The sequence below is a fragment of the Callithrix jacchus genome, chromosome 7 (genome assembly GCF_049354715.1).
Source record: "Callithrix jacchus isolate 240 chromosome 7, calJac240_pri, whole genome shotgun sequence".
NCBI lineage: Eukaryota > Metazoa > Chordata > Mammalia > Primates > Cebidae > Callithrix > Callithrix jacchus.
In genome coordinates this window covers 18,758,448-18,785,406 of record NC_133508.1, presented here as the reverse complement: position 1 = coordinate 18,785,406, position 26,959 = coordinate 18,758,448, and the positions used below count along the sequence as shown (strand labels likewise).

At 42.6% G+C, this 26,959-nt stretch overlaps 1 protein-coding gene across 7 annotated transcripts in view; it reads right to left on the bottom strand.

Annotated features, from left to right (window-relative positions):
* Positions 1-26,959, bottom strand: part of SLC39A12 (solute carrier family 39 member 12) — a 147,883-nt gene that overhangs the window by 105,119 nt on the left and 15,805 nt on the right. The gene's annotated exons all lie outside the window — the stretch shown is intronic.

The window sequence follows — 26,959 nt, the reverse complement described above, 5'->3', positions numbered from 1 at the left end:
TTTGTGAGCTGGGTAAGGTGGCTCACACATGTAATCCCTGCACTTTGGGAGGCTGAGGTGGGCAGATTGCCTAAGCTCAGGAGTTCAAGACCAGGCTGGGTAACATGGTAAAACCCTGTCTCTACTGAAAACACAAAAAGTAGCTGGGTGTTGTAGGGTGCTTGTAGTCCCAGCTACCTAGTAGGCTGAGGCAGGAGAATCACTTGATCCCAGGAGGCAGAGGTTGCAGGCAGTGAGCCAAGATGGGATCACTGCACTGCAGCCCGGGAAACAGAGCCAGATTCTACCTCCAAAAATAAAAATAAATAGGCTAGGTACGGTGGCTCATGCCTGTAATCCCAGCACTTTAGGAGACTGATTTAGGCAGATTACCAGAGGTCGAGTGTTCTCAACAAGCCTGGCCAACATGGTGAAACCCAATCTCTACTAAAAATACAAATTTTACCCAGTGCTCATGCCTGTAATGCCAGCCACTCTGGAGGCTGAGGCAGGAGAATCACTGGAACCTGATAGGCAGAGGTTGCAGTGAGCCAAGATTGCATCACTGCACTCAACCCTGGATGACAGTGTGAGACTGTCTCAAAAAATAAACAAATGCAATTTCAACTTAGTATATTTTCACTTTTTTTCCCCCATAGAGACAGAATCTCTCTGTGTTGCCCAGGCTGGTCTTGAACTCCTGGGATCAAGCAATCTTCCCATATTGACCTCCCAAAGTGCTGGGATTACGGATGTGAGCTACTGCACTTGGCTGCTATTACCAAGTTATGACAGATTTATGGGGACAAGACACCATCATGAGTTAAGGAGCATCTGTAATTATGCTGAAAATGGGGGTGGCTTGTGTGAGGATATGGGGGAGAGTCACAAAACACAAGGGGACCAGGGCCTGCAGGGGGACACCACAGGCTGCCTCTGGCTCAAACCTAGGGCTCTCTCCTCTGTGTCTCCTGCTGCAGGACAGACCCCAGACTCACAGCTCTGCAAATCCATGCTGTGTGCACTGCAGGACTTTGAATGCACCGCTGGGGGTTGCGGGTGATGTTAAAGCAGGAGCAGGAGCAGGGAAGGGAGGACACATCAGGACTTGCACCTGCAACCACATTTGCAGAGCAAGTTCGTTTTTTCTTTGAAACAGTTTCGCTGTTGTTGCCCAGCCTGGAGTGCAATGGCATGATCTTGGCTCACCGCAACCTCAGCATCCCATATTCAAGTGATTCTCCTGCATCACCCTCCTGAGTATCCAGGATTACAGGCATGCACTAGCATGCCTAACTAATTTTGTATTTTTAGTAGAGATGGGGCTTCACCATGTTGGCCAGCTGGTCTCAAACTCCTGACCTCAAATGGTCCACCTGCCTCAGCCTCCCAAACTGCTGGAATTACAGACGTTAGCCACCGCACCTGGCCCTGGTTGCCCTGTCCTGCCTGCTGGCTTTCTACAGCCTCAGCTTCTCTTCCCCCCCACCCCTAGCTGATAGAGAGCAACCCCCACTCCCTGGGGTTTTAGGCCACTCTCTGTGAGAGTGATTGCAAGTTACATGCGAACACCAAGTACAATCTGGTGAGCTATGTCCCCACCGAACCTCGCTGCATGTCCCCAGAGGGCCCCCTCTTCCTTCTTCCCTTACCAGCATACAGAGCTGAAAAATTTCCAGACAACACAGCCCCTAGCCCTGCCCCGTGGTGGGAAGATAATCAGGCAGCCAGACTTCATTAAAGTGTCACACGGGTCTGGCGCAGTGTGAGCTGGTAATCCCAGCACTTTGGGAGGCTGAGGCAGGTGGATCACAAGGTCAAGAGTTTGAGACCCACCTGACCAACATGGAGAAACCTGTCTCTACTAAAAATACAAAAATTAGCAGACCATGGTGGCATGTACCTATAATTTCAGCTACTAAGTAGGCTGAGGTAGGAGAATCACTTGGACCCAGGAGGCAGAGGTTGAGTGAGCTGAGATTATACCACTGCACTCCAGCCTGGGTGATAGAGTAAGATCCCATCTCAATAAATAAATAAAGTATCACATGGGAGATTCCCACAGGAGCCTAACCCAGCCTGGGGAAGGGCTGGAGGTCTGAGTTAGCTGGGTAAACTGAGGCATAAGGATTTAGTAGGGGCAATTTCCACAGGGCAGGGACCTGACCAGCTGCAAGTCAGCAACAGAAAACTTCTTTGACCAGGCTCATCACATCCAGATGAGTGAGGAAAACAATCACTTCTCACTGAGAATCCCCAGAACTCCAGGAGCAAGGGAGTGGGAGCCATCATACTGGGGCCATTGTTTCTGTGAGCTCCCAGAAGCCTTTCACAGGCAGTGGGATTAGAACAAGTAAAAAGCTCACAAGTAAAAGCTCAACATTGAATACACATGGACACAACAGACACTGGGACTTATTTGAGGGTGGAGGGAAGGACGATGGTCAGGACTTAAAAACTACCTATCAGGTACATGGCCTACCACATAGGTGACTAAATAATCTGTACACAAATCCCCAGGGACACTTATATAATAAACCTGCATAGGTACCTCTGAACCTAAAATAAAAGTTTAAAAAAAACTGATAAACTAAATCAAAAGAAAGCATAAGGAAAGGAAAATTTGAGAGAAAAACAGTAGATATAATAAATACTTTGGTATCTTAAAAAAAAAAAAAGACAAATTACTAAGAAGGGAAATAAGCATAAAAGCAAAAAAAGACAAGAAAAAGAGTATAAGTTAACTCTAATTATAAGGGATTATTTTGCATAACTGTGCAAATACATTTGAAATCTGCATTTATTACTATCTAATACAACTTCTAAATCATAAAAATGTCCTACATCTGCACTGTTCAATGTGTAGCCACTAGCTACATGTGTTGAGTGAATACTTGTACACTTAAATGTGACTCATGTGACAGAGAAACTCAATTTTTTCTAATTATTTATTTAATTTCTAATTATTATTTCATTATAATTAGTTTAAATTTGAATGGTCTCATGCAGCTGGTGGCTATTGTATAGAAGCATAGAAGATGAAATTGAAATTTTTTTAAGACAGTGTTATTTACCAAAGTTAAATCCAAAGTGTATTTGTTTAAACAACAAAAAGCTTAAAGAGATCAACTCTATAAAGATATAAAGTTATTAAAGAATCTCATTCTCTCCCTCTAACACACACACACACACACACACACACACACACACACACACACAGCTGTTACAAGGAAAAGGAAAGCTCTTCTTTATAACACAGAAGAGGACTTTGACAAACTACTACTCATGGCCCAAATCCTGCTGCAGATCATTTTCCTGCAGTCCATGAGCTAATAATATTTATACAGCTAAAGAAGAAATAGAATATGTAACAGAGACCATATGTGGCCCACAAAGCCTAAATGACTTAGAATGTAGTTCTTTACTGGAAAAATCTACTGGCTCCTGATCTAGAAAAATGCCTGAATTTTAAAATCACCATTTTGCAAATACCACAAAGGTAATATGAGATTCTGGCATGAAATTAATCCTAACACTGTACACTAACATATTGTGAGGAAAAGAACATTCATATATCTCTATTATCCATCAAATGTTTATTAAGTACAGAATTTAAAATGAAGAGATGAAACTTAGCTTCACAAATATTGAGATAAAGTGACATTATAAACTTCTCGATGGAATGCAATGGGAAACATAAGATTTGCCTAAACATTTTGTCTAATCCAGAAGAACAGTTAGGTGAATCCAGTTTGAGAAACATTCTATGAGACAATTAGTCTGGACTCTTAAAAAATGTCAAGGTTGTAAAAAACGAGGAAAAAGGGTGGAGGGGAAGCAATATTCTAGACTGATGAAAATAAGAAACATGACCAAAAAATCCAATATAAGATCCCTGACTAATACAAAGAATATTTGAGAGCAAGTGGAGACATTTAAATTTAGACTGTATACTACATAATATTAATTATTAGTAGCCAATGTCTTGTGATTGTTATTGTAGTAATATAAAAGAATGTGTTAATTTTGGGAAAACTCGCTTAAGTATTTTTGTATAATCTTGATGTCTGCAATTTGCTTTCAAGCACTTCAGAGCTCCCCACAATGTGAGTGTGTGCATGTATATGTACATGTGTGTAAGAGAGAGAAAATGAGTGTGTATGTGAAGAGGAAAAGAGACATAGAGACACACGAAGCCAATCCCAGCAAATGTTAATTTGTGAATCTAAATAAAGGGCACATGTGTCTTTACAGTACTTCTTCAACTTTTCTGTTTGAAGTTAAAAGTTGGAAGAATTTTTTTTAAGCCACTTGTTTATTAGGGGTGAACATGATCTTCACATTTCTTTGCTAGATGTTGATTTCCTGTAGTTTTTAATACTTTTGTGCCACCTGATTGCCTTATGACAAAATTAACTTAGCTATGAAAAAACCTATATAGCCAAAAAGCCAAACAATTGCTTCACTGAATAGGAAAAGAAACTATGTAGTTTATTGCAGGTAATATTGTTATAAACTGTTATTCTCCTAGTACAATATAATCAATTATTACCTTGTAATGTTAGTCAGCATCTATTAATAAGGAGAGACCAACAGGCTTTATTTATACACAACTACACTGAGACCACTTCCTTATAGCCTAAAAAACAATATGGCAAACATAATAGAAGGTACCAGAGATGATTTTTCATGATTTACAGGACGAGAAATCACACTATCTTCTTCTAGTAGATGATTAACTATTCTGGGAAACATATTTGGGTTTATAGTTATAACAGACAAGAATACAAGGTGCATAAGCAACCCTGTCATCTTTCACTATTACAATCTTCCCAATCAGGAAGGAAGCAAAAAATGTCACAAGTAGATAGGGGCATTGGCCAAAGAGGAAGAAGACCATAGTTATGGCTTCAGCTCTGCTTCCAAATAGCCCCAATATTTTTTGGTAAATCACTTCCCTTCTCTGAGCTTTAGTTTCCTCATCTGTCAAATGTGGCAGCTGAACTGAATTAAGATTGTGGGATCTGCAAGATCAAGGGCCATTTATTCTTCAAGGACTGGGAGACAAGATGGCAATATAGAACAATTTCATAAGAATTAGAAATTTAATGTGATGTGAATATGATTCATTAGAATTCAACAGGACACAGGGAGAGGAGACCAAGAGAGAGCTAACAATTAGCATCAGCTTCAGGGAGTCACTCCCTTCTAAGACCTAGGGACTGCACTCGGTGGGGAGAGACACTTCACCAGAGGCCCAGAACATTTTGGATGAAGAATGGCCACAAGAGGAAGGATGGAAATTACACTGGGCCAAGAAGATTTCCATTGACTCCTTGTGTGATACGATTTTTCTTTCCAAACCCACCAAAATCTTTATATTTTCACTGGATTATACTTTTTAAATGAATTCTAGAAAGAAGTAATATTTGGCAGCCAGGTAGAAACAGAAATTGAAAAGTTCCCCAGAACTAGGAGAGGAAACTCTGAGGAAGTAAATCCAGAAATACCCCAAAACTATGAAATTGGGGTGTATAGAGCAACCCTTCATTAAAGTCCATCTTAGAAGAATACTGCACTTTATACTTCATAAGGGACTTTGCCAACAAGGATATTTTGCTTAACAAGCAAATAAAAATGTGGCTACACAAATCTGCATTCCTATCAACAGGTTACAAGTGTTTCCTTTTCTCTACATTCTCACCACTACTTATCTCTTGACTTTTTCATGACAAGCATCCCATCAGATGTTAGTGGACAAATCATTGTGGTTTTGATTTGTATTTCCCTGATGACTAGTGATGTTGAGCACCTTTTCAGGTACTTGTTGGCCATTTTTATGTCTTCTCTGGAGATAAGTCTGTTCAGGTCCTTTACCTATTTTTTATCAGGTTTTTTTTTTTTTTCCTATTGGGTTGTTTGAATTCCTTACATATTTTAGGTATTAAACTGTTAAGAGACACTATGTTTGGTAAATCTATTCTCAGTATTTAAGTTGTCTCTTCAGCCTCTTTACCATTGTTTCATGATAAAAGGAGTGTTGAGACAGGGATAAATCCAACTTGGTAATTGTGTGTAATTTTTTTGATGTTTCTTGAGTTCATTTTGCTGGTGTTCTAGTGACGATTTTTCCATCTATGTTCATCTTAGATAGTGGTCTGTAGTTTTCTTATTGTGTCTGACTTTGACACAGGAATGATGCTGGCCCCAAAATGGGTTTGATGGTATTCCCTCTAGTTCTAAACTTTAGAAAAGTTTAAGAAAAATTTGAGATATTTTCCATCAATATATAGTTTATTGTGCGTTTTTAACATGAAGGGACGTTAAATTTTATCAAAGGTTTTTACTGCATGTATTGAGATAATCATATGTGGGAGGTCTGATTGGCCAGGCATTTTAACATTCTACTATTTTATCTAACACCTGCGAAAGAGGCTGGCAAGAGGAGCCTAGCTGAGTGGCTGGGAGGAAAAGAAAATGGTGTGGTGAACAGCTATTCTTGTCAGGTTGGCAAAAGAGGCCAGTAGATTTTCCCTATAAGAGATGCTAACAGGAGTTCTTCAGGCTGAAATGAAAGAACACCAGCATGAACTCAAGATATAAGAGGAAATAAAGAAGACTGGTAAAAGTAACTTTATATTAGAGCCACTGTCATTGTACTTTTGGCTTGTACTTTTTTTTCTATATGATTTAAAGGGCAAGTGCATAAAACAATAGTTATAAATCTATGTAATGAGTTCCCAATATAGAATGACATAATATGTGACAATAACAATATAAAGGGGAGGAGAGGAGATGGATAGAAGCGGAATGTTTCTATGCTATTGAAACTAAGTTGGTTATAAATTGGGTTACGTTAAAGCTAGATAGTTACAAGTTTAAGACATTAAGTGTAATTTCCCAGAAAACCACTAAGAAAATAACTTTTAAAAATACAAAATAAAAGGCACACTATAAAAAATCAACAGAATACCAAAAAATGGTGACAGCAATGGAGAAACTGAAGAGCAACGACAACAAAAAAGACTACGGAAAACAAAATTAAATGACAGAAGTAAGTCTTTTCTTATCAGTAATTATTTCAATGTAACTGGATCAAACCCTGCTACTCATAAGACAGATATTGGCACCATGAACAAAAAAAAGACCCATCTACATACTGTTTACAAGAGAGTCATTTTAAATACAAACACACAAAAATTTGAATAAAAACAATGGACAAATATATTTCATGCAAATGGCAACCAAAACAGAGCTGGGTGGCTATATTGCTATCATACAAAATAGATTTCTAGTCAAAAATTTTACAAGAGTGAAATAAAGACACACACACACGTATAGACATATATACATACATACATATATATATGTATATATACATACATATACATATATATGTAATGGAGTCTTGATCTGACACCCAGGCTGGAGTGCAGTGGTTCAATCTTGGCTCACTGGAACGCCTGCCTTCCGGGTTCAAAAAGTGTTCCTGCCTAGCCTCCCAAGCAGCTGGGAGTACAGGTACATGCCACCATGTTCAGCTAATTTTTGTATTTTTAGTAAAGACAGGGTTTCACCATACTGGTCAGGCTGGTCTTGAACTCCTGACCTTGTGATCCACCCAACTCAGAATCCCAAAGTGCTGGGATTGTAGGCATGAGCCATCACACCTGGCCAAAGACATTATATATTGATAAAAGTTGCCCTACATCAAGAAAACATACAAATTATATACCCATCAAGTGACAACACTCCCAAAACATGTGAAACTAAAATTAACAAAATTGAAGGCATAGTTTTACAATAATATCTGGAGGCTTCTTTACTCCATTTTCAATAGTGAATAGGATAACCAGACAGAAGATTAATAGACCAATTGTATCTAATACTTAATACAATAGACCAATTGTATCTAATACTCAGAAAGCACTTCACTCAACAGTAGCAGAGTATACAATTTTCTCAAATGCATACAGAACATTCTTTGAGATAGATCATATGTTAAGTCCACAAAACATCTTAATAAATTTTAAAAGATTGAAATCATCTTTTTTTCTGACTACTGTGCAATGTAACTACCATCAATTACAGAAGAAACACTTTTCTTCTGTTGAAAAACTCACAAATATGTGGAAATTTTTCTAAAAATCATGGTCTTAAACAACATTAGATCAGAAAATAAATCACAATAGCAACAAGAAATAAACTAAGGTAAAAACAAACCATAAACCACCAAAGCCTACTCTAGAAGAAATAGAAAATATGAATAGAACTAAAAGAAACAAAGAGGTTTAATCAGTGACCTAAAATCTCCTTGTAAGACCAGTTGCCTTGACGGGAGTCGAACGGACACATTCATCACTCTCCACACCTGATAACTGCATCATCACCCGAGCTCATTATCTGGCCTTGCCACATGGCTTCCCCTACACCCGCCTCTGCATACCATACCCAAGCTCACACTCAGCACTAAATTATGCATCCAATCTCCAGCCTGCTGTTAAAAAAAACCCTGCAGAAAAATTTTTAAAGAAGCCCCACCATACCCTGCCCAACAACAGCCTGCCCTGTACACCCCTGACAGGCCCGCATACCCAAAGTTTCACCCACCTACCAATCACAGCTGGTTTCTTGTACTTCCTACTTTAACCCCATGTACTTCCTACTCCTCAACAGCCAATAGAAATGCCTTCTCTTTGTTTCCCCAGTAGTCAATCAAGGCCCACTTACCCAAAGTCCCACCAGCCTACCAATGACAGCTAGTTTCATGTACTTCCTACTTTAACTTCATGTACTTCCTGCTCCTCAACAGCCAATAGAAATGCCTTCTCTTTGTTTCCCCAGTAGTCAATCAAGGCCCACTTACCCAAAGTCCCACCAGCCTACCAATGACAGCTAGTTTCATGTACTTCCTACTTTAACTTCATGTACTTCCTGCTCCTCAACAGCCAATAGAAATGCCTTCTCTTTGTTTCCCCAGTAGTCAATCAAGGCCCACTTACCCAAAGTCCCCCCAGCCTACCAATGACAGCTAGTTTCATGTACTTCCTACTTTAACTCCATGTACTTCCTGCTCCTCAACAGCCAATAGAAATGCCTTCTCTTTGTTTCCCCAATACACAATCAATTGCCTGCCCTCCCCATAAAACCCCATGCCCTGAACAGCCAGGTGCAACTGCCTTACCCCCCCCCCGACCTTGGACCACTGAAGCTCACCCGGGAGCTGAATAAATTAGCGTCTCACTTTTTAATACTTGCCTCAGTTTCCTCATTTTACCTCAGCAATAAATCTTACACTCCTAATGAAGAAAAACCCAAGATCAGAAGGTTTCATTGGTAAATGGTGCTGAACAATTAAAGAAGAATTAACACCAGTCCTCAAACTTTTTCAAAAAGAGAAGAGGAGAAAACACATCCTACCTCCTTCTGTGAATATAGCACTATCTTAATACAGACAAAGACCCAACAAGAAAAGAAAAACTATAGACCACTATTCCTTATCAATATAGATGCAAAAGTCCTCAAAATAGTATCAATAAACTGAATTCGGAATATTGAAAGCATTGTACACTATGACCAATTGGGATTTTTCCCAATAACAAAAGAAGGGTTCAACATATGAAATCAGTTTAATAAACTACATAATAGAATAAAAGAAAAACCTACATGATCATCTCAATACAGAAAAAGCACTTAACAAACTCTAACACTCTTTCATAATACAAATAATCAATATACTAGGAATATAAGAAAACTTTCTCAACATGCTGTGGCCATATGAAAAACTCACAACTTTCATACTCAGTGGTGAAAGACTAAAACTTTTCCCCTAAGATCAAGAGCAAAACAAGGATGTCCACTTTCACTATTCTATTTAACATAATATTTAAAGTTGTAGTCAGAGCAAATATGCAGGAAAGAGAAAAATATCCAGATTGGAAAAGAAGTCAATCTTATACATTAAAAACGATAAAGAAAATGTACACACACACACACACACACACACACACACACACAGCTGTCAAAACCAATAAATGAACTCATAAAATTTCCAGATATTAAATCATTGCACAACTGGTTTATTTGGATTCCTACATACGATCAATTGAAAGGAGATTAAGAGAACAATTGTGTTTATAGGAACATAATAAAAATAAAATACTTAGGAATAAATTTAACAAAGGAGTCACAAGACTTGTATACTGAAAACTATAAACCATTGTTTAAAGATATTAAAGAAGGCCTAAATAACTGGAAAACTGAAACCTGATTTATTAGTCAGAATCATATATCTGATTTTGTTCATATATCTGAAAAGGGGTTAATATCTTACAGCTTAATAATGTGAAGATGACAATATTACTCAAATAATTGGCAGATTTAATGGAATCCTTATCTAAATTCCAACAGCATCCTTCACAGAAATAAAAAAAAATTCTAAAATTTATATAGAATTTCAAGGGACCCTGAATGGGTAAAACAATTTTGTAATAGAACAAATTTGAAGGTCTCAAATTTTCTGATTTCAAAACTCAATATAACGGTATAATTTAAAAAAGCAATGGGATATTGGCATAGGGATAGACCTATAAACCAATGGAATAGAATTGAGAGCCCAGAAACAAACCCTCAAATCCATGGCCAATTGATTCATGACAGTGATGCCAAGATCCTACAGAACAGTCTTTTCAACAAATGGTGCTGAGACAACTGGATTTTCACATGCAAGAAAATAAAGTTCGGCTCTTACCTTACACCATACACAGATATTAATTCAATATGGATCAGAGACCTTTATTTGAGAGCACACATTATAAACAGAAGAAAACTGCAGCAAATCTTCATGGCCATGGATTTAGCCGTATTTTTAAAATATGATATTAAAATCACGGGCAACAACAAAAGATAAATTTTATCAAAATTAAAAATTTTTGTCTATGAAAAGACACTATAAATATAGTGAAGTACAATCTACACAATGGGAGAAAATAATTGCATATCATGTATCTGATAAGGGGTTAATATTCAAAACACATATGAACCCCTATAACACGAATACAAAAAATACATAAAAGGTTGCAAAGGGCAAATAACTTGATACAAACAGCCAATGAGTGCATTGAAGGCTCCTCAAAATCGTTAGTCATTAGGGCAACGAAAATCCAAACCACAGTAAGTATCACTTCACACCAACTAGCATGGCTCTAATCAAAAACATAGAAGTAACTAGTGTTGGTGAGGATATGGAGAACTTGGAACCTATGTACACTGCTGGTAGGAATGCAAAATAGTGTGGCCACTGTGGAAGACAATTTGCTGGTTTCTAAAATGGTTAAATATAGAATTACTACATAAGTCAATAATCCACTCCTTGATACATACCCAACAAAATTATAAACAAGGACTCAAGTGGTTACTTGCATGCCAGCGTTCCTAATGGCATTATTCACAATAGCCGAAAGTAGAAATATCACAAGTCCATCAACAGGTAAATCAATAAGCAAAATGCACTCTATATGGAGTATTATTCAGCCATCAAAAAAATTAAGTTCTGACATATGCAACAATATGAATGAAACCTGAAAACATTATGCCAATGATATTTTGGTTTTGTAATTAAACAAGAGATTTCTTCCTCTCTCCCCAAAAAAGTCCTCGTTCAGTTTCTACAAACTTGCTCCTTCTCACCCCTGTCCATCCACCCAGAGGAACTTTTATCTCTTCCCACCCAAGCAGATTAGAAGCCTTTGTTTGTCTTTTAATTTGAGGCCTGGTAGGGAAATTAGAGGTCCAATGTCAATTAAGAGCAGCATCCCAGAGCCCTGTTCCATCTGAGCCTCCCACAATCTATCACTCACTTTACCCCGTAACACACTTCCCTTCCGGTTTACCATCTGGAAGAAAGAATAAACTTATTTCTCTTATTCACCAATAATTTATATAAACCAAAGATTACAAACAAGGGTGTCCTTAGCAACCTGATCTCATTCTCTTCAAATACCAATTACTCTCCAGGAAAGGGATTGTCTGTCCAGACAACATCAATTCACTTGGAAATCTCACTTAAAACAGAAAAGTTAAGGTTTTCAAAGGTTTGCCGTGGGCAAAACATTTGCAGGAATGCATGGGGCTGAAGGTCAAAGGCAATGAAAACAAGGCATAAATTATTTTGCCCTCATTTCATTTGTCCTTGTACGCCCATGGTTAGTGATTAGTAAGGTCACCTGGCAGTGACAAAAATGCTTTTGAAGGTTTTTTTTTTTTCTTGGACACAGAGTCTTGTTCTGTAGCCCAGGCAGAAGTGCAGTGGCACAATCTCAGCTCACTGCAATCTCCATCTCATGGGTTCAAGAGATTCTCCTGCTTCAGCCTCCTGAGTAGCTGGGATTACAGACACCCATCACCATGCCTGGCTAATTTGTGTGTTTTTAGTACAGGTGGGGTTTCACCGTTTGTCCAAACTGGTTTCAAACTCTCACAGGAGAAATGCCATGTGATCTGCCCACCTCAACTTCCCAAAGTGCTGGGATTACAGGTGTGAGCCACCTCACCTGGCCAGGTTAATTTTCTCCAATGGAAGTAACAAAACAGGTATAATCCAAAAATCACAGATATATCAAAAATTTTAAAACACTGTTGGAGGCCAGGGGCAATGGTTCATGAGTGTAATCCCAACACTTGGAAGCCAAGTCAGGAGGATCACTTGAGACCAAGAGTTCAAGACCATCCTGACCAACACAGCGAGACCTCTCATCTGTAACACATTTTTTAATGATACTGGAAAATGCTAACTTGGGTAGTGACAGTTTCAATGCATCATTGCCTGGCCTTCTGGGTTTTGCTCTGAACCTCGTGACAGATGATTAAGTCATGTGTCCAAGCTCAGGGACTTCCTGTTGTACACAGATGATGCTCCCTGGAACACCCTGCTCCAATCCCCCTCCCTTCAACTTGTCCCAGTATATCATTTTCAGCCCAGACCAGGACAAGCCCTGCTCATGTGTCAGCCCTGCCCAGGCCAGCAGCCTAGAAAAAGATCCCCACCAACCCCCCCAAAGGGCAGGGTGACTCAGTTCACCCACATGGTTCAGGCCAGCTGCATGTCTTGCACTCTCTCCAGACCTGGGCCAGTGTACAAACTCCACAACATGGGCCCCGTGCTCAGAAGGGTTTCTAACGCTTGCTTGAAGGCTCTGCTGCTTGAATCATATTTCTTTTTTTTTTTTTTTTTTGAGACATAGTCTTGCACTGTCACCCAGGCTGGAGGGCAATGGCATGATCTTGGCTAACTCCAACCTCCACCTCCCGGGTTCAAGCAATTCTCCTGCCTCAGCCTCCCAAGTAACTGGGATTACAGGTGCCCACCACCATGCCCAGCTAAGTTTTGTATTTTTAGTAGAGACAGGGTTTCACCATGTTGGCCAGGCTGGTCTTGAACTCCTGACCTTGTGATCTGCCTGCCTCAGCCTCCCAAAATACTGGGATTACAGGCGTGAGCCACTGCGCCCAGCCCACTTTAATCTTAATTTCTGAAAATTATTGATTTTCATTTTGTACCGATCCCTGAAAATTAAGTAGCAGTTCCTACTTCAGAGCCATCTTGGATGGCTGGAGAAGGCCAGGATTTAAAGGGGCTGGCTAGGCAAAGAGCCCCTCCAACAGGGAGACCTTTCCCTTGCTCTAAAGTAACCCTCTCAGAGCCATTTCCTAATGGAGTCTGAAACATCCTGGTGACCTGCTCTCAACTGTTTTAATCACTGGCTGTCCCCCTCAAGAGCGGAAGCATTTCACATAAGTGCATAATTAATACTAACCAAAGGGTCTGTGCCCATGGGCTCTGGTCCTGTCAAGGGCATTCTGTGTTTGGAGTCCCTGGGAGGCACAGGACCCAGATCTGTCCTTAGAGTATGACAATAGATCACTCTTCAGTGCCCTGTCCTGAGCAGGACAAGACCTAGCAACCCTTTCAATCAATGCTGAAATGTCTCCCAGGCAAGAGCAATGGTGGCATTTATGGGATGGTTTGCAGCACTTGGCAGTGGGCCAGCTGTACCTCAGTGGCACTGGCGGTTCAAACCCACAACCCAGCCAACTCACCCTGGACTCCAACCAGCCTGGCTAACTGGAAACAGCCATTCCCAGCTGCACTCAGGCATCTGAAAGACCCTTCCTTTCCCACGAAGCCTCCTGCAGGGTTTCAGGAAGGAAATGGAAACAGTAAGGGGAAACCCCAAACCCATATAACTCTAATAGCATTACCTCTTGGTCCATGGGGGTAGGGGGAAGGTGCTTTCTATGTTGAATTTCATCCTGACGCCAGCCTGGTAGGGGTAGGAGCAATGCCATTTGCTCCATCTCACAAACAACATCGCATCACCTCCCCCAAGAGACGAAGCCAGGGACTGAGACTGGCTAGCAAAACCAGGACTGGAACTGACTGGGCCTCTCCGACTTGGGAGCCTTAGGGCAGGCTGTTGGTGTCTGCAGATCCCACCCTAGTGGAGCCTGTGTGATCAGCCAGGGCTGAGGTTCTCTCTGCTGACAGAGATTTCCCTCTTAAGAACACTGGTGGGGCCGTGGCCCTGTCAGATCATCTGTCCCTGGGAACACTATTTTCGAGAGAACTTCAATGAGAAAGAGAAAGTGGGTCCACTGACTTCCGTGTCTCTGAAAATACCCTTGAAAAAGTACATAAGGACCCAACACTGCGCTTATAATCAGACAGTTCGAGACCCTCTGCTCTGAGAGCATCAACATTGGCCATCTCCTTCTCCTGTTTGGGTCTCAAACTCTGCCTCTGGAGCCTTGTATCGAAGGCTAAGTTTCCAGCCAGAACAAGTGCCCATGCTCTGCTCTCCCAACCCCATACCCCTGCCATATCCAGGAAGGCTGAGGACAGCCTTTGCTCCCCTAGACAGAGCTGACCATGACTGAAGGACCCTCAGGTGCAGGCAGAGCCCTTTGTCCTTTTTTGTCACTGTGCTGGCCACCTTGGGAGCTGATTCTGCTCCTTAAACCTTCTGGGAACATTTAAGGCACCCAGCACTGCAGAAAGGATTAACTCAGCTAAGATGAGACATGTTTTTCCAATTAGTTGTAAACCACCCATGTTGGAGGTTTTCCAAAACTGGCCAGTTGCTTTCCCATTACCCGAGACTCCTCATTCTTTCTGCATAAATAATTTCACAAGGTTTTCAAGTAAATTTGGTAGTAAGGCCCATGACCGTGGAATAAACAGCATGCTCACAGTGAAATGCTAAAGCCAAAATCTTCTCTTCCATGTGCCATGCTATGAGAAAGGAGATGGAAAGTAACTTCCACCTACCAAATTTCCCTACCTCAGGCTTAAGACACATATCAACAGGTGCAACGACATTTGTGTTGGGACATGCATCTTACTATATACGTGCATCTTTAAAAAGACTTTTCCAGATTAGGAAAATGTCTTTTTAAAGATGCACATATATAGTAAAATGCCTGTAATCCCAGCACTTTAAGAGGCTGAGTCGGGCATATCACAAGGTCAATAGATCAATGCCATCCTGGCCAACGTGGTGAAACCCCATCTCTACTCAAAAATACAAAAATTAGCTGGGTGTGATGGCACATGCCTGTAGTCCCAGCTACTCAGGAAGCTGAAGCAGGAGAATCACTTCAACCTGGAAGGCAGAAGTTGCAGTGAGCAGGGATTGTCTCATTGCACTCCAGCCTGGCAACAGAGCAAGACTCCATCTCAAGAAAAGGAAAGATTTTCCCACTGACATCTATTCCTCATGCCAAGTCAGGGACCTGCTGCTGCCAAACTGGGGAGACCAAGATCCCACAGCCAATGTGTTCACTTTCCTTAAAGGGGTGTGACACCAGCTAGAGAGGTGGACAATGTAGTAAAGGCAGGGAAAACACTGTCTCACACTTAGGAAGACAGAAGAGGTCTCGCAATGGGCAGGGCAGCCCTGGGAGCAGGTGACTCATAATAGCAGGAATAAATATTACAGCAAGTGCATCAACACATGGGAGGAATTTAAGAAGCCTGTTCCTTTTGCGCAATGAAGTCTTGCTTTGTCACCTAAGCTGAAGGGCAGTGGTGTGACATTGGCTCACTGCAACCTCTGCCTACTAGGTTCAAGCGATTCTCCTTCCTCAGCCTCCTAAGTAGCTGGGATTATAGGCATGCACCACTGCACCTGGCTAATTTTTTGTATTTTTAGTAAAGACAGGATTTCTCCATGTTGGTCAGGCTGGTCTGGAACTCTCAACCTCAGGTGATCCTCCTGCCTTGGCCTCCCAAAGTGCTGGGATTACAGGTGTGAGCCACTGCATTTGGCCAATACATTTGTTTTTTTAAGCTTCTAAGTTTGTGGCAATTCATTATACAGCATTACCAGCTCTGACCAGAGATCTCAAGCACCAACCCCGGCTGTCATACCGGTGGAAAATGCCAAGTCCTCACGTGCCTCTCCAGGCCTCCAAGAGACCTCCTGTGGTCCCGTCAGGCTCCTGGAGGCCCCTTAGGGCACAGTCACTACTCTGCAGGAGCCACGTGAGGGCAGTGAGAAGACAAGTGGCTGTGGAATTTGAAGATTCTAAGTCCTGGCCCCCTAGGGCCTCAGGTGTCTTCCCCAGGTGTGCTGTTAACGTGGTGTATCACTTGACGTTAACTCTGGCTGGCTGGGGCAGTCTGTCAGGTTTTGCCACTGTAAAGTTACTCTTTTATCCCCCTTTCCATTCTGGAAGAAAGTCACCGTGCACAGCCCACACTGATGGAGGCATCCTCAACTTTTATTTACTGAGTTTGGCAACCCTGCCTCTCACACCAGCACATTTCAAGTACTCCACAGATCCATGAGGCTGCTGAGAATCACATTAGACAGTGCAGCTCTACTCTAGACCATCAAGGAAAAGAGGTACCCACACATCAGTCTCTCAGGTACCGCTGTACTACTGTTTTACTTAATAGTTTTCTGTAAAAGGGCTCACTTTTTTTTTGGAGATAAAATCTCACTCTGACACCCAGGCTGGAGTGCAATGGAGTGATCTCAGCTCACTACAACCTATGCCTTCTGGGTTCAAGCGACTCTCCTGCCTCAGCCTCCCGAGTAGCTGGGAATATAGGCATACAGCACCACAACTGGTTAATTTTTATATTTTTCGTAGAGACAGGGTTTTGTCATGTTGGCCAGGCTGGTCTCGAACACCTGACCTCAGGTGATCCACCCACTTTAGCCTCCTAAAGTGCTGAGATTACAGGTGTGAGCCACTGCACCCAGTCACAGGGCTTTTTAAAAAGGGAACTTGATATCACTACCTTGCAACAACCCAATATCAAGAATGGCCCTGGACGTCCAGGAGGTAGAGCAGCTCTATTCCTCCACATGGGCTTTTCCAGCCTTCCTTTCTTCTCCTCCTCAGAAGCCTGCGGCAGGCAGGGACCCCTTGGTCCTGGTCCCCTGGACTCCAGGGTCCCCACTCAAGGGAGCCTTCACCAGTTCACAACCAGTGTCACGGGCAGCTCTGACCCCTCCTGTGCCCCAGGTGTCTCTGGGCCAGAAAGCTGTAGATCTGTGTCTGCCAAACCTGGTTGATGATGAGAGTCACTGGAGAGCTTTCTAAAAGCTTAGAGTTTCTTGAGCCCAAAGCACGTGGATCCTAATTGAAGATATGAGTAGGGACCAGGTAAAAACAGCCCAGGGGGAGCTGATAATTAGCTACATGCCAGAGTCCTACAAGCAGGACAACCAGGCTTAGCTGTGCTCTGGGAAAATGGTCACCTGCAAGTAATGCACAGCTGTCCGATGGAAGACCCCAGGGCAGGCCCTGACTCCAACTCTCTTTTTTTCTTGAGACAGAGTCTCACTCTGTGGCTCAAGCTGGAGTGCACGGTCATGATCTTGGCTCACTGCAACCTCCGACTCCTGGGTTCAAGAGATACTCCTTCTTCAGTCTCCACAGTAGCTGGGACCACAGGCGTGTACCACCACACCTAGCTAATTTTTGTATTAGTAGTGACAGAGTTTTGCCATGTTGGGCAGGCTGGTCATGAACTCCTGGCTTCAGCATATCTGCCCGCCTTGGCCACCCAAAGTGTTGGGATGACAGATGTGAGCCACCGCACCCGGCTTGACTCACTTTCTAAAATAAGCAGTACCCGCTGAAGGAAAATGTCTAGCTCAGCCTTCTCCCAAGCTCACAGGACATGGAATGAGGTGCTGACAGACCCTTTGGAGAAACTCCTTTCCCTGTCCTCTGTGACCAGGAGAAAAGGAGGCTTAGTGGTCTGGTATTTCTGGGTGTACAGCCTCTTTGTTTCTTCCTTTTCTTGTCCATATCACGTATCAGGTCCCTTGGATCAGGGGCAGAACTAGATTGTACCCCTCTGGGTGGCCGCTCACTACACTTTAGGGCCAGGTAACTGGTTTACTGAGTTCCAGGAGCCTCTGCCATGCCAGATTGAGGTGATTTAGGTGACGAGATTTAGAGCAGATTTTGGACTTCTGAGTTCATGTTATAATGGGATGAGGCCTTGGGGCAGGGTGGATGTATTTTGTATTTGGGATGAACATACATCTTCAGGGTCTAGAGAGCTGACTAGATAGGCAGACTGTCCCTCCCCACACAATGATATCCATGTCCTAATCCCGAGAACCTCTGAATATGTCACCTTATGTAGCAAAAGGGACTTTGCAGGTGGGATTAGTAAGGGGTTTGAGACAGGGAGATTGGCCTGGATACCCAGGTGAGCCCAATCTAACCACACACGTTCTAAAAAGCACAGTACTTTCTCGGGCTTAAACAGGAACGATAAGGAGGAATGGGAGGTCCAAGAAGTCACCATGCCACACAGGGAGCAACCATGAGTCTCGTTCACCTCGTCTATCCCCAGAGCCTGGAACCCAGTAGGTGTTTGGCCACAGAAAGGCCAATAAAGTGAACTTTTGTGGTTTCTTTTTGTTTCTGAGACAGAGTTTTGCTCTTGTTGCCCAAGTTGTAGTGCAATGGTGCAGTCTTGGCTCACAGTAACCTCTGCCTCCTTGGTTCAGGCGATTCTCCTGTCTCAGCCTCTCAAGTAGCATGTGCCACCACGCCCGGATAATTTTTTGTATTTTTCATAGAAATGGGGTTTCCCCGTGTTAGCCAGGCTGGTCTCGAACTCCTGACCTCTGCTGATCTGCCCGCCTCAGCCTCCCAAAATGCTGGTATTACAGGCGTTAGCCACTAATGTGAACATTTAAGCACTGGATTACTGCTAGCAGCCATGAATTATTTAACCTCTCTGATCCCGTCATCCCGTTTCTATGGATATCAGAAGTAAGGGCAGTGAAATAACCCACCCAATGTTATCCAATGAATGAACAGTGGGGCTGGCCTTCCAGAACCCTTCTGGTAACAAATCTGGCAGTCCCCCACCCCCACTTCGGCCTGGCCAAAATGGGCAGAACTCCTGGGTAAACAGGAGTGAAGCTTCGCATGGCCCCATTTTGTTTCTTTGCTTCATTCTGTGCCTTTGCTTTCTGGTGACTGGCTGTCATCCCATTTCCCAAGCACAGACCAGCAGAGGGTGCCAGTGCCCATGCAGAGACCCCAGAGCTGCCCTGGGGAAGAGCTGCTGTATGGAAGGGCCTGCTCCTGACCACCCACAACAAGTGTCCTTAATGATGAGGGGCACCTACTGGTTCATAACCTGGCTCTGCGGCTGGAGAGAGCCCCTGGACAAAGGACTTCATCTCCATGGCTGCAGTTTTCATAGCTGTGAAAGGGGACAGGGGAAATGTACCTCGTAAGGGTACTGGGACAGTAAAATGAAGCAACTTATGAGATGGCTTCTCGCACGGTCCCTGGCACTTCATTCTTTGTTGAACTTCCATTCTTTTTGTTTTGTTTTGAGACAGAGCTTTGCTCTGTTGCACAGGCTGGAGTGCAGTAGCGCAGTCTCAGCTCATTGCAACCTCCGCCTCCTGGGTTCAAGTGATTCTTCTGCATTAGCCTCCTGAGTAGCTGGGATTACTGGCACACACACCCCACACACACCATGTCTGGCTAATTTTTGCATTTTTAGTAGAGACACAGTATCGCCATGTTGGCCAGGCTGGTCTTGAACTCCTGACTTCACGTGATCTGCCCGCCTCAGCCTCCCAAAGTGCTGGGGTTACAGGTGTGAGCCACTGAGCCCAACTGAATTTGCATTATTTATCAAGTGTCAATCTCGAAGGCCTCTCATTTCAGATTCTGCCCAAACCACATGAATCATTTTTTGGACTCAGCTGGCTATCTCCTTTTCCTCCATGCTTTTATGTCTTTACCAAGTCTTCCCTCTGTACTTAAGGAGCACTCCCCAACAGTCTAGCCATCACCCTCAGGTTCACTATAAACTACACAGGGGGCCCAATTCAAAAGGCCCTTCTAAGCAGGGGGCTCCTTTCATTTGAAAACTGCTGCAGACCACGTGTAAATTCAAGACACTGCCTTTGCTTGTATATTTCCACTGTCTTCCAGCCTAAAACCCAGCCAGTCCTAACACTGACTGACTGCCCATGTATGTTATGTAAGACCCCATGCTGGGCAGGGATACTGAGATAAGTAAGACACAATCACACATCACTGGAAGCACCTCCAACAGAGACAGAGATAGCAGCAGGTGATTTCAGAACAGCCTATGTGCCTGTCTACAGAGACCCACTCTTAGGAGGGGAACATTAATTCAGTTCCCAAGAACCTACCAGGTACCACCCTTCAAAGAAAGAGACCTCCACTTCACAGACTGACTTTCAAGGCCAAAGTCAAAAAGAAACCAAGAGGAACCGAACCAGACCCCAGGTTTGGCTGACATCACTATCTCCCTTTTCGCAAGGAGGCAGAGGCCCCTTGAAGACGTCCTTTTGCACAAGCTCCAAAGTATCTACTAAATGTTGGTCATTATGGCTAAAAGAGTATTTTCTCCTTGTCCTTGCCACTGCTCCGTAAGTTTGGGCTGTAGCCCGATGTTCATCTGCCCCAGCCCTAGCCAACTGCTGGCCAACAGATCACAGAGTTGTGACCTTGGAATAGGAAGCCATTCTACACACAGTGTCTCTTCTAGGTGCTTTTTCTCATCAACCATTAAACCACAAACAGGCCAAGTGACATAGCACTCAGTTCCTTCACACTGTCATTCCTTCTCCCTCTCGCTTTGCCTGATGCAGAAGAATCTGTCAGTCAAACTTGAGCATTACAAGAATACGCAACAGAAAGAATTAGAGAACTCAGTAATCCAAAAGCTGCTAAATGAGGGTTTTCTGCATTTTGGGTGGTAAATGTAAAGGAGTTCCAAGAAAAGTGAAGTCACAGCCTCTGCAGCTTATTTTTAGTTCTTAGAAAAGAGCCAGTGTCAAAAGGAAAGCAGCTCTGCCCCAGCACACAGACTCCATTGTCTGCCAAGGGGTGTTTGCTGATAAACCAGCTTGGATTTGGAACCAGAAACCAAAAAACTTCTGACTTAAGTTTTTAGTTGGTGATATCAAGGAGGAAACACAAGCCAAAGCAGTGAAAGTTATTAACATTCAGGGGAACCACACAGCTCAGCTAACATGCTGGGGTGACACCCTTCCATCACCAAGCCATCAGCAGTTTTGAGGTGACTGTCAGAAAAAACACAGTGGCCTCCTTTACCTACCTCACACCCCCACACATTCCTGAGATGTGTTATCACTCAGGCCACCATGTAGGCCCAACCAGCATTTTTCTATGGACATTATTTAGCAGAAGTTGGGGGATGACAAATGGGGCAGAATATGGTACAGGTGGTTTTTGACAGCTTGGGTCTGCTTTCTGGCATACAAGCAGGTTTCACCACAGTAGGTTAGACTTTAGGTTAAGATCTTGGGAGTCTACTATACATCCAGCTCAGGGGCTACTACCAGGTGCCCTATAATAATTTTGTGAATAAGGTTTGCCTTTTATTTTATTTTATTTATTTATTTAGAGACAGAATCTAGCTTCATCTTCCAGGCTGGGATACAGTCGCACAATCTCAGCTCACTGAAACCTCCGCCTCCTGAGTTCAAGAAATTCTCATGCCTCAGCCTCCAGAGTAGTTGAGATTACAGATGTGTGCCACCGTGCCTGGCAAACATTTTTCTATTTTTAGTAGAGATAGGGTCTCACTATGTTTCCCAAGCTGGTCTCAAACTCTTGGCCTCCAGTGATCAGTCTGCCTCGACCTCCCAAAGTGTTGGGATTACAGACATGAGCCACTGCAGCCAGCCATTGTGATTAAATTTTAACCTAAAAATTCTGTAACAGAGATCTCATTGTCTGCACCAAAATTTAATTTCAATGTAATCAAAAGAAACTCATCAAGTGACCCAGCCAGGGAAAGTGCCTAAGGAGAAATGATGATGAGATGGAATGGGGTATCCCGGATGAGACACTGGAACAGGAAAGGACATTAGGAACAACCCCAAGAAATCTGAATGAAGTAGAGACTTGGATTAATAAAAGCATCTCAATATTTCTTCATTAATTTTAACAAGTTCATCATAACAATGTAAGATGTTAATAATATGGGAAGCTGGGTACAGGTACATGGAAACTCTTTGTATGATCTCTGCAATTTCTCTCTCTCTCTCTCTCTCTCTCTCTCTCTCTCTGTGTGTGTGTGTGTGTGTGTGTGTGTGTGTGTGTGTGTGTAGACAAGCAAGAATATACTGATACTCCCAGCAATAATGATTTGGTGCCTACCATGTGTCACATACCATGTAAAAGTGATCTACACATATCTTGATTTATTCATCACACTACTGCTATGAGCTGGGCATAATCTGCATTTTACACATAAAGAAATTGAAAAACAAAAATGCTAGGTACCTTGCTCATAATCACATGGCAGCAGGGTGGAGCCCATGGCAACAGGGCAGAGCCCACAGCAGCAGGGCGGACCCCACGGCAGCAGGGCGGACCCCACGGCAGCAGGGCGGACCCCATGGCAGCAGGGTGGAGCCTCAGCAGGCAAATAGTGACTAGACTGCCTCCTAGCTGGGCAGGACAGTGCAATGGATACTCATAGAGAAAGCCCTAACTCCCCAACACAGAGCATCTGAGGAAAAAAAGGGGTTTTATGAGTTCTGCTGCAGCAGACTTAAACGTACCTGCCTAACAGCCCTGCATGAACAACGGAGCTCACAGCTTAGCACTTGAGCTCCTATAAAGTACAGACTGCCTCCTCAAGCAGCTCCCTGACCCCTGTATATCCAAAGAGTCACCTCAAAAAGGACTGATCAGACTGACATTTGACAGGCATCATTCAGGGACAAAGATAGCAGAAGAAGAAACTGGTAGCATCCCTCACTGTTCTGCAGCTGCTACAGGTGTACCCCAGACAAGCAGGGCCTGGAGTAGACCTCAGCAGTCATACAGTGGATGGGCTAGACTGGTAGTAGGAAAACCAAGTAACAGAAATACTTCATCATTAACAATCTGGGCGTCCACTCAGAGACCCAATTGAAAAGTCAGCAACTTTATGCTAAAAACCCTCAATAAACTCGATATTGACAGAACGTATCTGAAAGTAATAAAAGCTATTTACGGCAAACCAACAGCCAAAATCATACTGAATGGGCAAAAACTGGAAGCATTTCCTTTGAAATCCGGCACTAGACAATGATGCCCTCTTTCACCACTCCTATTCAATATAGTACTGGAAGTTCTAGCCAGAGCAATCAGGCAACAAAAAGAAATAAAGGGCATTCAAATAGGAAAGGAAGAAGCCAAATTGTCTATTTGCAGACGGCATGATTGTATATTTAGAAGACCCCATCGTCTCAGCCCAAAATCTTCTGAAATGGATAAGCAACTTCAGCAAAGTCTCAGGATATAAAATCAATGTGCAAAAATCACAAGCATTCCTATACACCAATAACAGACTTAAAGAAAGCCAAATCAAGAACGAACTGCCATTCACAATTGCTACAAAAAGAATAAAATACCTAGGAATACAACTTACAAGGAACGTAAGGGACCTCTTCAAGGAAAACTACAAACCACCGCTCAATGAAATAAGAGAAAACACAAACACATGGAGAAACATTCCATGTTCACGGTTAAGAAGAATCAATATTGTGAAAATGGTTATACTGCCCAAAGTAATTTACAGAATCAATGCTATCCCCATCAAGCTACCATTGACTTTCTTCACAGAACTGGAAAAAAACACCATGAACTTCATATGGAACCAAAAGAGAGCCCGCATAGCCAAATCAATTCTAAACAAAAAGAACACCGCAGGAGGCATCACACTACCAAACTTCAAACTATACTACAAGGCTACAGTAATCAAAACAGCATGGTACTGGTACCAAAACAGAGATATAGACCAATGGAACAGAACAGAGGCATTGGAGGCAACACAACATATCTACAACCATACAATCTTTGATAAACCTGACAGAAACAAGCAATGGGGAAAGGATTCCCTGTTTAATAAATGGTGTTGGGAAAACTGGCAAGCCATGTGCAGAAAGCAGAAACTGGACCCCTTCCTGACACCTTACACTAAAATTAACTCCAGATGGATTAAAGACTTAACCATAAGACCTGGCACCATAAAAACCCTAGAAGAAAATCTAGGTAAAACCATTCAGGACATAGGAGTAGGCAAGGACTTCATGATCAAAACACCAAAAGCATTGGCTGCAAAAGCCGAAATAGACAAATGGGACCTACTCAAACTCCACAGCTTCTGCACGGCAAAAGAAACAGTCACTAGAGTCAATCGGTAACCAACAGAATGGGAAAAAATTTTTGCAGTTTACCCATCTGACAAAGGGCTGATATCCAGAATTTACAAAGAACTCAAACAGATTTACTGGAAAAAAACAAGCCCGTTCAAAAATGGGCAAAGGATATAAACTGACACTTTACAAAAGAAGACATACATGAGGCCAACAAACATATGAAAAAATGCTCATCATCACTGGTCATGAGAGAGATGCAAATCAAAACCACATTGAGATACCATCTCATGCCAGTTAGAATGGCCTTCATTAAAAAATCTGGAGACAGATGCCAGAGAGGATGTGGAGAAATAGGAACACTTTTACGCTGTTGGTGGGAGTGTAAATTAGTTCAACCATTGTGGAAGAGAGTGTGGTGATTCCTCAAGGCCTTAGAAATAGAAATTCCATTTGACCCAGCAATCCCATTACTGGGTATATATCCAAAGGACTATAAATCGTTCTAGTATAAGGACACATGCACACGAATGTTCATTGCAGCACTGTTTACAATAGCAAAGACCTGGAACCAACCCAAATGCCCATCGATGATAGACTGGACTGGGAAAATGTGGCACATATACACCATGGAATATTATGCAGCAATAAAAAAAGATGAGTTCATGTCCTTTGTAGGGACATGGATGAATCTGGAGAACATCATTCTCAGTAAACTGACACAAGAGCAGAAAATGAAATACCGCATATTCTCACTCATAGGCGGGTGATGAAAAATGAGAACACATGGACACAGGAAAGGGAGTACTACACACTGGGGTCTACTGGGGGGAATAGGGGAGGGACAGTGCAGGGGGAGGGGAGCTGGGGAGGGATAGCCTCGAGAGAAATGCCTAATGTGGGTGAAGGGGAGGAAGGCAGCAAAACACACTGCCATGTGTGTACCTATGCAACTATCTTGCATGTTCTGCACATGTACCCCAAAACCTAAAATGGAATAAAACACATTGACCACCAATCGGGTTTAACTGAAACCTTACAAAATGAAGGAGATTATTTTCACTTTCAGAAGGATATCTGATCACAGTTACATATCATGCTTTGTGGACAAGCAATTTCAGAATAAATACAGATTTCAAACACTTAAATGTCTGTATTTCTTCCCATTCATCCTTTAATTATTTAAAAGAAGCTAAAGCATTTTTCAAAAAAAATTCCATCGCTTTAAGTTGCTTACAGAGACTCTCTGAAATTCAATAAACATTTAAGTTTTTAGAAAAGATGGGACCTTAAACACCATTCTGTCCAACTTTCTCAATTTAAGGAAGTAAACTTAGCCCCTCCCCTTGTAGGGAGTTCATCCAGTCTCATGGCTTTGAAGTTAGCTCTGTGTTGCTGACACCTGCCTTTGTCATTTTAATCTTGACCTCCCCACTGAACTACAGACATTTATGCCACTGCCCACTAAACCACCTCACTTGACTATCTAATAAGTATCTAAAACCAATTGTGGCCAAAAGGTATCTTCCGATTCCCCTCACCACCACCTTCTCCCTCCAATTTTCCCCATCTTAGTAATTGAACCATCACACATTCAGTTGCTCAACTAAAACCGAGAAATCAACTCTTGACTGCTCATCTCCTGCCTTCCACATAGAACCCACACTTAAGTTCTTAGCTCTGTCTGCGAAGTAGATTGCCAAAGCTGGCCCAGGCTCCATCTACATACTTACTATGGCTTCTTACCCAGACAACAGCTCTGAAAGTTCCCCATTTCCTCCTCTGCCTCTACCAGTCAGTCACTACACAGTAGCCACAGTCATGAGGCCATCAATCCCCAGACCTAGAACACTCTACAGGCTTGCTGCCATCATTAAAGTGACATCCTAACTCCTTATTCTGCCCTAAAAGATCAAGGCTCTTTCCACCTCTCTAGCTTCATCTACCACTATTTCTTCTCTGGATACATTCCAACATTTCATACTGACTGTCTCAAACACAGTAAACTCATTTCCACCCCAAAGCCAACGCTTTCCCACCTCCACACCTGGAATGCATACAGATACTTCACCATTCATATCTCAACTCAAATAACATCTTCAAAAGCTTCCCAGACATCACAATCTACAGAAGCATCCCCTGGTGAGAAGCTGGTGGTAAGGGGAATAAGGAGCCCTTTGGCCACAATAAGTTTGGAAATGTATTAGGTATTCAAGTGAATATTTAATTCACTTATCATAGACCCCATTTTACTGATGTTACGGTACTTATCACTATCT